Consider the following 13,305-nt stretch of genomic DNA (forward strand, 5'->3'; position numbering starts at 1 on the left):
GAGCTAGAAAGTTGGTATTTTCGGCAAAGTGTTTCAGTGGACCGAGGGCTATCTGACAGTGAAAACTTTGTCTGGGAATTCATCCGCTAGATGGCGCTAGTACCTTTTTTTATTTTCTTTAACTCAAGATCCTGATGAGCTAGAAGATTGGTGTCTTCGAAAAAGTTGTTCAGCAGAACGAGGGCAGAAATCTGATCGGGAATTTGTTTTTTACCTTGATCAACTAAATTTAAGTCCTAGGATAGTTTATTTCGGGAAGGATTTACTTTCCTTCTTGTGGAATCATTATAATTTTAACCTTCCGGTCGTCGCGTGGTTGACCACCGCCAGAAGCACCACACTGATGCTGTGTATGAAAAGCGTAGGTTTTTCACATGTGTTGTACAAAACACAACAGCGCGACTACTGAAGTGTTAAGATCGTATGTGACTTTTGGTATTGTATGCATAATGTAAACACCTTTTATTCTGGCATTTTGTTTCTATGTTTACTGGAGAACTGTACAGATTTTGAGTTTGAAGATTTATGAAAGATTAAATCGTTTGAAAACAACAATATATTAAATATCATTGTAATAGTTTTGCTAGGAATATTAATGAACTATACTGTTTACGTGTCTTCTTTTCTTCTGGGGTGAAACAAAGATAATTCTCCCTCATGATGAAGTTATACCGATCATAATAGGCATAATACTCGATGAGCGCAAAACATATAGAGTAAGGTGGGGCAAAAGTTCGACCTTAGTGGTATAATCAAAGTTTCCAGGAAAACAAGAGCAGTTAAAACAAAACAAATACCACACAGTGAAACTTTAACATATTGGCTAAAATTTTGCTGAACAAACCTGTGTCAAAATATTTACCCATTTTTAGTTATAACAGTTTCAAAATTGATTGTCTTAAACGAACTTTTGCCCCACCGGTGGGGCAAGAGTTCGAATCTAGTGTGGGGCAAAAGTTCGCTGGCTAAAACACAAAATATCGATACTTTTATGACAGGCATACTTTACACCAGCCGTAAACTTAAGTTTGACGAAAAATACACACTAAATTTTCATCAAAAAATGGTCCAAAACAGGGTTAATTGTAATATACTCAAAAATAGCAGTTTTTTGCAAAACTAAGTGGAAATGTAAAATTTTGGTGACATTTTTCGCACGATCAGAAAAATTTTGCTAAATTCTAAGGTAATATGTGGATTTTAGGCAATTTGCAAATTTTTCCGTGATTTTACATATGGGTCGAACTTTTGCCCCGCTGATTCGAACTTTTGCCCCACTATGGACTAAAAATTGTTTCCAAGCATTTATGCGAAAACTAATACACCTCAAAGCATCCTTATGATAGGCCTGGTAACGCCCTTACATAAAATATTGAAAAAGATTTTATCTTCAATTGGTTCCATGCTACGAAAGTTTGACCAAAAATTACAATATTCACGTCGAAAAACAACAAATAGCCATAACTTTTCCAAATCTCAATCGATTTTTATGATATTTGGAGTGAAAGACTCTTACCTGAATCGAGCCACCATGACATTTAAAAGTTTTGTTTTGAATTGAGCTAGAAATCTTAAAAAGAAACTCTTGCCCCACACGAACTTTTGCCCCACTTTACTCTACATAATAAAGGATAATAGTTGATTAAAACTATATGCCTTCACCACCGCTTAGACCTTAAACCTGGTTTAATCGTTTGGGTAAACGTGGTTTACGACTTAAGCGCAGGTGAACCAATCGGCCCTTAGACAAATTTCCATCATCTATAAATCCCTTCCAAAAATCAAACAATCTGTATGCGTTCAAATAGAACCAACGCCAACAAATTCATGTTACGTATTACATACAAAACAGCCAGTTAACTAGCAAAGAAAAAAAAATGCCTAGAACTGGGTAGAATGGGATTTAAAACACAGCTCCGTATCACTTATAAATATACCCACAGTTTTAAGTTAAACCGTTAATTCTTCTTTTTTCTGGCTTAGTGTTCTTATAAGCACTTCCGTAGTTATTAACTGAGAGCTTTCTTTGCCAAAGTTGCCATTTTCGCATTCGTATATCGTGTGGCAGGTACGATGATACTCTATGTCCAGGAAAGTCAAGGAAATTTCCATTACGAAAAGATCCTGGACCGACCGGAAATCGAACCCACACACCTTCAGTATGGCTTTGCTTTGTAGCCGCGGACTCAAACCACTCGGATAAGGCCCCTTGAATCGTTAATAAGTTGTTTTAATTTCGTCTACCGTTTTTTTTTTATTTTTTTGACTTTATTTGTGTGAATTGTAACTCATCCAGTAGTTCTTCACTCTTTTTTTTTTCTTCCTCTTTTGTTTTGATGATTACTACCGTTATGTCTCAAATTCCGAACAGACTCAAATTCCGAACACTCGGTTTTTGTATGACGATTTGGTTGAAATGTTTCGCTGAAATTTGCCATCAAATCACAGTCAATTGCAATTCAATTTAAACATGTTCCAATCTATTTTATACCTCTGAAGTAGTGATGATTCTCTAGTTCGAGACCAGTAGAACTTGCTCAGATTAATTTATTTGCAAAATTATTCATTTGGATATGATTTATTTGTGCTGTTCGGAATATGAGTCAGTATAAACACAGTGCTTGGCATTTGAATCAAAATGTCGTTCTATACTGTTACGTCAAAACAATACCAAACAAGCTTAATTAAACAATTTTATCGGTAAATTTTCACAAATATCAGGTAATTTATGCTTATCAGTTGCATTTGAAGTCACTGTTGGCCTTAAGTGTTCGAGATATGAGTCAAAACGGTATGTTTATTTATTGGAAGTGAATTGTAATTCACAAAAATGTCCATCGTAACATAAATAAAAGATCAAATAAACGTTGTGCTTTTTATCGCATTAAAGTATCTGTGCTAAACACTCATAACACCTAGTTTGTCCACCAACATATGCACATATTTTAATTCAAAATTATCCCTACCAGGTTTTGACTGTCTGAACATTTTGCAAGTTTCCTATCTTATGAAGATCTTGGCCGTCTGATCAACTTTTTCAATGGCATTGACGTTTTAATGTATGGAGATCGTGAGATAGAAAAGTTAGTTGAAACAAAAATACTACGACTAGACACAGTTATAGAGGAAAATATAGCCACTTGAACATTTCTGCTAAAGAAATTAATTAATCAGAATTGGGTCGTGCATTAAACACGTTGTATTTTTTTTTTAAGATTTCAGACGACCTCTCTCCACTCGTGGTCTCATGTAGATACAAAAATTTTAAAATTTCTATGGACCGTGGTCATTGGATAGACCCCTCCCCTAAATGACCACGAGGTTTACTCCTAAAGTAAATAACAAAATCTTAAAATGCACAAACGCCACTAATCAATTTTTTAAATAACAGTTGTCAAAAACAACAACCTTTTAGCTCTTCAGGATATCGAGATACAGAAAGTTGAAGAAAATTTGTTACAAGCGCCCCTTGAATTCCCAAGCAAATATATTACCGTCAGATACTCCTTGATCTGCTAAATAACTTTACTGAAGACTCCAATTTTGGCACAATTAATTAAAAAAATGGGAAGCACTGCGTTAAATTGAAAGATTCTAGGGTTTTTTGGTGTCAGCTGAAAGATTTCAATCTCTTATAGTAGAGAAAAATATAATAAGAGTGATAAAATGAAGTTTTGTGCGTGAAGTCGCCTGATTGGTACATGTGCTTTAGTAATTGCACCAGTACTCCAGTAGTAGTTGTTCGGTAATAATGTACAATGAACAAAATAGTTGATTTTGACATTAACTTAACATTTTTTCCTCGGAGCAGCAACTTTAAACATTAAAATGAATCACAAAGATTGTCTCTAGCACTTTTCTTCATTTTTATACATCTATTTAAAAGACTGCTTCCATCAGTTTATCCATACTGGATCACGACGGCGACTACTGGTGCAAGAGAGCAAAGATTTTTCAAAACCTTAATTATTTTCATGCCTGTCTGATCAAACCAAACCAAAAACTTGATAAAATCATTAAACTAGAAGCGAACTATTTGCCATAAATAGCACATGTCGTTTTTATCGAAAATATACATTTTGTTCTATAGTCCAATGTACTGGTACATTCAAAACCATTGGTGGTACCGGCATGTACATTTATAGCAATTTAAAACTTTATTACGTGATATAATATATACATATATGGCTCGGCTTTTGCCTAACTATGGGCCAACCATCAATTATGAAATATGAGGAATTTCTCTGTCAAATCGGTCAGCCACAGAACTCGACCATCTTCGATTTGCAGTAAATGTTTTTTGTTATGATAGAGTAAGTGTTTTACATAGAAAAATCAATCATTTTGACTCGAGAATAACTTATGAAAATGGCCTATACATTTTCCATGCAACTTATTCGAAAAATTCTAACTCCGAAACTGTTTATTTTAGAGACCAATGTTTTATGAAATCGCGAATAACTAATGAAAATGGCCTATTTTCATAATGAAATAATATTTTTTGCCTTAAAAGATATAATTAGAAATTGGCTACTTCTAGAGAAATTATTCATATAACTATTATGGTTAAGAATCAATTCAAGATTCTTATTGTATCATCAAAACGTTTTAATTTTGACAAAAAAAAATCAAAATTTTGAAAATCGACCAAAAGTTGTTCTTATAAAAACCTTTTTATTAAAAATTTCTCTATCATTAAACTTTGTCCCAAATATCTGTTTACTATTAAGATTCTACGGTGAAAATTTAAAAAATATTTAAAAAAGGGTTTTTGTGTCTTTTAAATTTTAAGTTTTATTTTTTGTTTTATTTTTTATTTTTTTTATGAAAATTAATAAATATTTTTCCAGTGTATATTTTTTTCTGCTAGTCCAAATGGTTCACTACAACTTCTTCATACGACATTTTTCTCTAAAACCAACAGTTTCGAATAAATGAAATGAAATAAGTTGCATGCAAAAATTTATAGGAAATTTTCGAAAATTAATTAACTCATTACGCGTGATAAAGATGGACAAATTATGGGTGAAATTATAAAAAAAAATCCACGTGCTCGACTAGGATTTGAAACCAGGACTCTTGTATGCTAGACGAGGGGGGGCATTTGAATTCTAAACTTGTATCCAACTCAGTTATTGGGTCACCAAGTGGCTCGGTAGCTTAGTTGGTAAAGCGCTCGTCTAGCATACAAGAGCCCTGGGTTCAATCCCAGTCGAGCACAAGTTTTTTTCAATATTCCACCCATAATTTGTCCATCTCTACCACGCGTAATGAGTTAATTAATTTAATAACCATACGGATTGGATTACCGAACAGCTCAATATAAGCGTCAATCCATTTTCGAAAGTTATTCTTGAGTCAAAATGATCAATTTTTCAATGGAAAACACTTATTCTATCATACCAAAAACATGTTCAAAATTTAATCAAAATCGAAGACTATCGAGCTCGATTTTTATTTTTTTTCGACTCATTCTAGATGGAATTCGTCATATGTTGGCAGATGCGGACCGCATCCATCGCAGCCCATTGCTACGCCACTGAAATGTCTGAAAATCAGGGTTGAAATGCGCTTTCTTGATGATCAAGATGATCAAGTATGTGTATCTTATGATCGATGAAATAATGCTTTTCCTATTTAAAATATGTTTGTCAATGAAAGCTCATTGTGAAAACCTCATGCATGAGACTCTGAAACATGACTTCCTCTCTGTTGCATGTGCCATCTCAATCAGTCCGTTCTGTAGGTTCATTTTTCTTTTCAAACATAAAACCGATTCCGTAACCACGAGCACGCAGTCATAAATCATGCATCGGGAGAGAAACCTACCCCGGAGGACTTCTGTCGTAAATCATTAATTATTAATCCCACAGTCAAGCGTGGCGGCATTAGAGATTAATTTCCTGCTGACATTTTTCTTTAGCGGCGTCATTTTTTTTGCCGTTTCAGCTCTCAGCCAGTCATGTCTCACCTGAAAAGCAGAAGTTGTTATAAATTTACATAAACACGTCCGCTGTGCCACAAAAATGACACACCGAAACGGTCGTCAGTCAACAGCTGTGTTCGACGACTCACCGTCATTAGACGCGATTCTGTAACAAATACCCGAAACCATTTACCCGAAAGACACTTATCCAAATATCATTTGTCCGATTGTGACATTTACCCGAATTGTATATTTACTACTGTGAATTAGATACGATCTCCAAACTTTCTTAGTCGGCTATTCTAGCCTATTTTATTTGAACAAATAGTGTGGATGTCAACAGCTCACAATTGACTCACCCCTTACTTTTAAGAGCGCAAAAGATGTTTTTGGTTACTCAATGAGAATGAATAGTCGTCTGGTTTGTTAATGTCAAGACATTTAGCCGATAGCTGAATCGTTTCTAAATAATCCAATAAAGTCGAGGATTCGTAAAGAAAATGTTCTTGATTTCCCAGGGCATAGAGTATCTCCGTGCCACACGGTAATACCACAAAGAAGAAAAAGATAAAATGTCTGATCATAGTGGAATCAAAATTATTGTGTATAGAATCACAGAAGATCCCATTCGGGTAAATGTCCAAATCCGGTATTTGTCATTCGGGTAAATGGTTTTCGGGTATTTGTTATAGCTTCTGAGCCGCGGTGCCAGAAAGCCAGAACCGGGCCAAGCGCAGCAAGACTCGCGGCAGCCGATTTTATCCACTACCAATCACCCCGCGAGACTTTGGGCATATGGTAAAATCTAATAAAACCTTCATTTCGGCTTCGCGCGGCTATAACTAATCCATTAGGTTGACTGACAAGCTGATAGTCTGACAAAACTTGATTATCGTCATGATTGATTTCAAAAGTGTTTCACAGCAGTAATCCTCTTGAATTTGACGGGTATTTCATTGCACGACTGTGGGAAACGATAGGCGAAGGGTTTGACAACCGAACGAAATTTGAGCCGTACGATTTCCCTCAGTGCAGAAGCTGGTTGAGAATTACGCTTTTCATCGTATCACAAGCTCGCAATCTGAGTGATTTAAGTTAATGCCGATGTTGTTGTTGTGCCTTTTTTTGGTCTGGTTGGCATTTGGTGTTGCCGTTGGATTACGCATTATCTTGAAATGATTGATCGGTTTTTTATGGCGATCACTTTTTGAATGCAGAGTCAGCAATGAATTATCGCAATCAGGGTCACTCGGCTCACATGCCACATGAAGTGAAATATTAATTCTGATATGGCTCTTCTGCCCGTACAAAATGAAATTACATATGACATTCAAAGTGCACACATATTATGCTTTTTACTTATTAAGCAGGAATTGCTTGAGTCTGTTTTTTACTTTTGAAGTGTGTCGTAAGATTTTAGAATGATTTTCTCGCTTTTATTTAGAATGCTGAATGACTATTTAAAAATTAGACGGGAATGATTGTACAGGAAAAACATAGTTGCCGGATTCATGAACCAAAAGTTATGAATTCATAAAATTTTATGTTTCATGATATCATGACTAAAAGTGCATGCAATCGTAACTATTATGCAAGAATTTATATGCTCAGGGTGTTACACAAATCTAACTGTCACTTTCGGTTCTATACCATTTCCCGGATACACCATTTCCAGGAAAGACATTTCCCGGAATGACCCATTTCCCGGAAAACCATTTCCCGGAATAACCCATTTCCCGGAAAGCTACTCAATGATAAATAAAATAAGTAATTTCCGTTTCTATACCATTTTTTTAAGCAAAGTAATATCAGAATCATGAAAACAATGCCTAATTGCAAATAATAATACTTTTTAAAAATTTAAAAATTCAGCAACATGCAATTTGATTTTAGCTTTTGTCCTTATATTTGATATTATCATTTGAAAACAATTTAACCGGCTAATTTAGTAGCAAATTTATTTAACATATTTCTGCAAAGGCCGTGAAAAAAATATCTGCAAAAGTAATTTTGAATGAATTTGAAATAATATGTAATCATGATGTTATCCACTATATTTTCAGTTTTTTTTAATGGATCGAAATTTTTGGATATATTTTTCAAACAATCTGACTTCAAGCATGTAAAGTCTACTTATATATCATGTAGACATATTTTCTAGATTTCATTTCCCTTCAAAAGGTTCCCAGCTGTAGACTTACTTCAAAACTAAATAATCTCAAGACATTTTAAGCCTCTATACCATTTTTGTGCAGCCTGTGAGAATTTTTTTGCCCGGTCCATTTTCGTATTATTCTGTTATAATCATTATTGTCCCCACTGTCTACATTTTCATTGGATAATTGCCCTTCTTTCATACATAGGCTATTCTTTCGAATTATGCTATTTCAACAATTAATAATGTTCAAACTGATAAATAAATCCATCAACATGAATTTCAGTTAAATCTACTGCCATTTTCATAGAAAATCATCCTTCTTTTGAAAATTTACCGTTCTTTCGAATCATACCAACAGAAACATTTTTGGCAAGAAAACTGCTAATATTAAACATAAGAAATTTACCCTTCTTTTAAACTAAGATTATTCTATTGAGTAATTGGATTATATCAGGGCTGGGAATGGTAATAATCTCCTAGCTTGAAGTTCGCGAAACTCACGTAGCTCTTTTCACTACAGTAGTTTGAAAACGTAAATTTCATCAAGTAGCCTATTAAGGGTACATGAATTTTTCTAAATCGTTAGTGTCATCGAAGGCTGTAAATGCGGGAAATGATATAACATTTTTCTACACAGTTGCCCTTCTTCCATATATAGGCTGTTCTTTCGAGTTAAGCTATTTGAACAATTAATAATGTTCAAAATGATAAACAAATCAACATAAATTTCACTTATAGCTACTGCTATTTTCTTAGAAAATCACCTTTCTTTTGAAAATTTGCCGTTCTTTCGAATCATACCGAAAGAAAAATTTTTGGCGAGAAGGCTGCTAATATTAAACATAAGAAATTTTCCCTTCTTTCAAACTAAGGTTATTCTATTGAGTAATTAGATTATATCAGGGCTGGGAATGATAATAGTAGTAGGCTTGAATGTCTTCTCACTACAGTAGTTTGAAAACGTGAATCTCATCAAGTAGCCTATTTTGGGTGCATGAATTTTCTAAATATTAGTGTCATTGAAGGCTGTAAATGCGGGTAATGCTCCGGAAAATATAACATTTTTCTACAGTAGTTTTGGGTTGCCTTTAGCATCGGGTGGTTTACTACATTCTAGGCATTTTGCCTACAGCACCGATAGGCTGAATTTCACTGGCTTCGCTTACTGCGAGTTGCTCTGCTTGGCTTCTGTATCGTGAATTCCATGACTTTTTGCAATCCTGGATTATACACAAATTATGTCACGCACAATTTTGACACATTGGACCAACTGTCTTTTTGACAATTTTTCCGCACCTTTGGAATGAGACACTAGCCTGTACTTTATGATGTGATAGTGTTTTTCTTTCTGGCATGACGTTTCAGCTGCTTCTCGGCTCTATGTCCATATTAGCACTCCCACAGTTATTAACAGAGAATATTCTTCGAATATTAACGAAGAAACTCTATGCTCTCAAAAGTAGAAGAATTTTCCAATCCATCGATCAGCGGGATTGGAACCTGCTATACTTAGATACGGTCTTGCAGCGTCAATCGCTACGAATTGTCGGGTTCCGCGAAAGTTTATATTTAGTACATTCCGGAAAGTGGCATTCCGGGAAATGGGTTTGCGGGAAATGTCATAGAATCGCTGCTCGTTAATCGCTACGAATTGTCGGGATCCACGAAAGTTTATTATTAGTACATTCCGGGAAGTGGCATTCCGGGAAATGGGTTTCCAGGAAATGGGTCATTCCGGGAAATGATTTCCGGGAAACGGCATTCCGGGAAATGGTTTTCCGGGAAATGTCATAGAATCGTCACTTTCTTCACCTTAGTCAGCGGTCCCATGAAGATCAGTGGTGTTTTCTAGTGAAATTATAAAAAAGTTTTTGAAAAACTTTAAATTTAAAACCATGCCTTTCGGAACCTTGCTATCATAACGATAACATTCTTGGCGAAATTTCCGTGAATTCCCAAATTGTTGCACGACACAATTAACACAATTAAACACAAAGGAGCTGTTATATGTTCCAAAATGTACTTGCATGCCTTCATCCTGACTATGTAGAGCCAGGCAGTGTTTGACTTTGAGCGAAGATTTTGCTTGACAAGCTCGTCGGCAATTTTAACTGTTCGGATGTGATGCATTCCCCATCTTACAAAAGCCCTTCGGCGGCCGGATGTTCCAGCTCCTCATGCACTCATGCAATCCACTAGCATTTTGTGAGCCCAGGACCATTTGCCAATTCAATTGATGTTCGAAGAGAAATTTCGCGTACAAATCTAACCTATTCAAGTTCCTGCTAAAGATGTGACATTCGTTAGGTAGACATTTGTGGAATGTTTTCATGGTTTATTACGGAACTTCCCACACAAAAGCCGTAACGATTTCAATCTTCATTTAATTCATTTTGTTTACCAACGGCAAAAATAAACTGGTATCTTAATTGACGTATAACGTTTTTTCCATGAACTAAGTTCATGATTCAGGGATCCTGATTTCATGACTCAATTTGCCACTTTTCAGCACCATTATCAGAATCATAAATGGCAGATGACGTAATCCATGCATAGTGCTTATGTTTCCATGAATTATTTTAATGGTTCCACCATATATGCTTCATGATCAGAGAATTTCAATCAAAATTTTTTTCTCAAATAATTGAAAACGTAACTTACAGCTGGCGTAACGGTAAAATGCTTCATGATTGCATGACTTTTGGTCATGGTGTATTTTCATAACATGAAAACTCACATTCATCGCGAAATAATGACTCTTTCTCCTCTTTAAGAGTGCAGCATTTTTACCCGTGTGGCTATGATGTGCGCAGCGTGAATAGCATTTGTATTTCTGTATAAATGTTATATCAGCTCCCTATTTTGTTAAACCCATAACACAAATTGCATTGCAATGAAGTATTTAATAGATTGCATATTGCAAGGCAAGCTTCACTCAATCCCTTTGCTTTTAGTTACTTCATTACATGTATTCATATTATAGAATTGCTGCTCCAGCAACATTTTTATTACATGCGCTGCCCATCGTATTCTGTCAGATTTCGCCAATTTCTTAATACAGGATTCACTGTAGAATTATGCGACCCGAGTGGTTAGAGTCCGCGGCTACAAAGAAAGAGACATGCTGAAGGTGTCTGGGTTCGATTCCCGGTCGGTCCAGGATCTTTTCGTTATGGAATTTTTCTTGACTTCCCTGGGAATAGAGTACCAGGTACGATGGCTGCCACACGATATACGAATGCGAAAATGGCAACTTTGACAAAAAAAAGTCTCAGTTCATAACTGTGGAAGTGCTCATAAGAACACTAAGCTGAACAGCAGGCTCTTTCCCAGTGGGGACGTAATGCCAAGAAAAAAGGAGGAGTTATGCGAGTTCGTACGTATATGATATACCATAATATATTCGAAACTGGCATGATAAACAATCTTGTGTTTGCAGGGTATTTCTTTATCGCATAGATTTGCAGGTCCTTCTCGAACATAGTCCACTTTTCATGTCCGAAGTGGACTACCGGTCTGGCGAGCGCTTTGTACATGATACATTTGGTGCGGATGATTTTTTTTCGGCTGCTAGTTCTTCTAGAGCCTGCTGCCTCGTGTTTCAGGTGGGTGTTGGGGTATATATGGTCGGGGTTCTGCTAAACCGCACCAAGTGCAAAAACCATTATTTTGGGATATTCAACTTTGATGTTCACTCATCTGCGAGTAGATCGCGAATGACTATTTTGAAAATTTTACCGTTCACAAATTCCAATAAATAACTCAAGAAAAATTTTCAAGAAAATCATCATATATTTTCCATCTAATTGAAGATGATTTCACATTTAAAAGGTACTCAATTCACTCTGGCTGAACAAAAATTGAAGAAAATGATTTTCAATTCGGTATGGTTGAACGTGTTTCATGATGTCCAGCAACACAAGAAAAAAAGACAAACGTATCCCAATAAACTGCCAAAATAAACAACAAAATCATATTGGATAACATAGAAGCAACAACAGTTGCAATATTTCGCTGTTATTCTTTAACTATTGCGCATGTGAAATTTTTAAATTGTCATTACTTGTTATGCTTCAACATCATCATTTACTATTAATACGTTGATACAACATGAAGGAAAAATATTTATTTAGGTTTTCGACAGCTGAAAACGATATTGAAAAATAAATGTCCACTCGGGGTAAGATCGACACTTTTATTTGGGGTAAAATCGACACTTTTCTATGCTTCATAATATAACTTCAGAAAATCTTTGTAATCGGAAGACTATCTCTGTAGTTTAAGTGAGTCTTCATTTTCGAATTCCAGTGAAGCTCACGGATGGCGAACTTGTTAACATGTAAAATATGACACTATATGACTTGCCACAAGCTATCATTAAGTATTAATAAAAATATTTCTATGTTAACACGTTTCAACTTATTTGATGAAGCTTGAAGATATTTTTCTCATTTTAAATTGCAGAATTTATAGAATTTGAAATATTTTCACATAAATTAATCTTATTGTTTATTTACAAACGATGAGGTTCGACAGTTTTTATTATCTAAAAATAATTACACTTTTCTGTTTTGTTAAAATAAAACAGTATCTATTTTCACAACCAATCATTCGCTACAACTTCATCTTCGTAAGCATTCCATGAACATAAATTGATAATATCCATGTGTATTCACCCCAACTTTATAATCTTAGCATGGGACATTTGAAATTTTCATATATATTTAGTGGATCTTTGGTCTCTTCTCAATAATTTACGTAATATGTGAATAATCCTTTGGAGGAAGGGGTCATGCATGTCGAAAGTCATTTTTAAAGCATTCTTTTAAATATGCAATGTGTTGGTGATGTTCACAACGTATAAATTATACTCAAAATGGATGTGTCGATTTTACTCCAACAAGGTGTCGATCTTACCCACACTCTCAATTGTCCCACCAAAAAATGATGTAATATCAATTTGATTTAAATCACTATATAACTTTAATATATCATCCAGCGATCGCAAGGATTGATAGATTTATAACCAATATGTGATTCTACAGCAATTTTAGGTTCGTTTAACAAGCGAAAGTACACAATTGTTATCAATAAGCTTAGGGTGTCGGTTTTACCCCGAATTCCCCTATCAGTTGGTTTTGCAGTGACACAACTGAAAAAGTATAAGCATAGTCTAATCCAGTTAGCACGTACAGTGATACTTTTTCAAGTCAATATAAAC

The sequence above is a fragment of the Aedes aegypti genome, chromosome 2 (assembly GCF_002204515.2).
Source record: "Aedes aegypti strain LVP_AGWG chromosome 2, AaegL5.0 Primary Assembly, whole genome shotgun sequence".
NCBI lineage: Eukaryota > Metazoa > Arthropoda > Insecta > Diptera > Culicidae > Aedes > Aedes aegypti.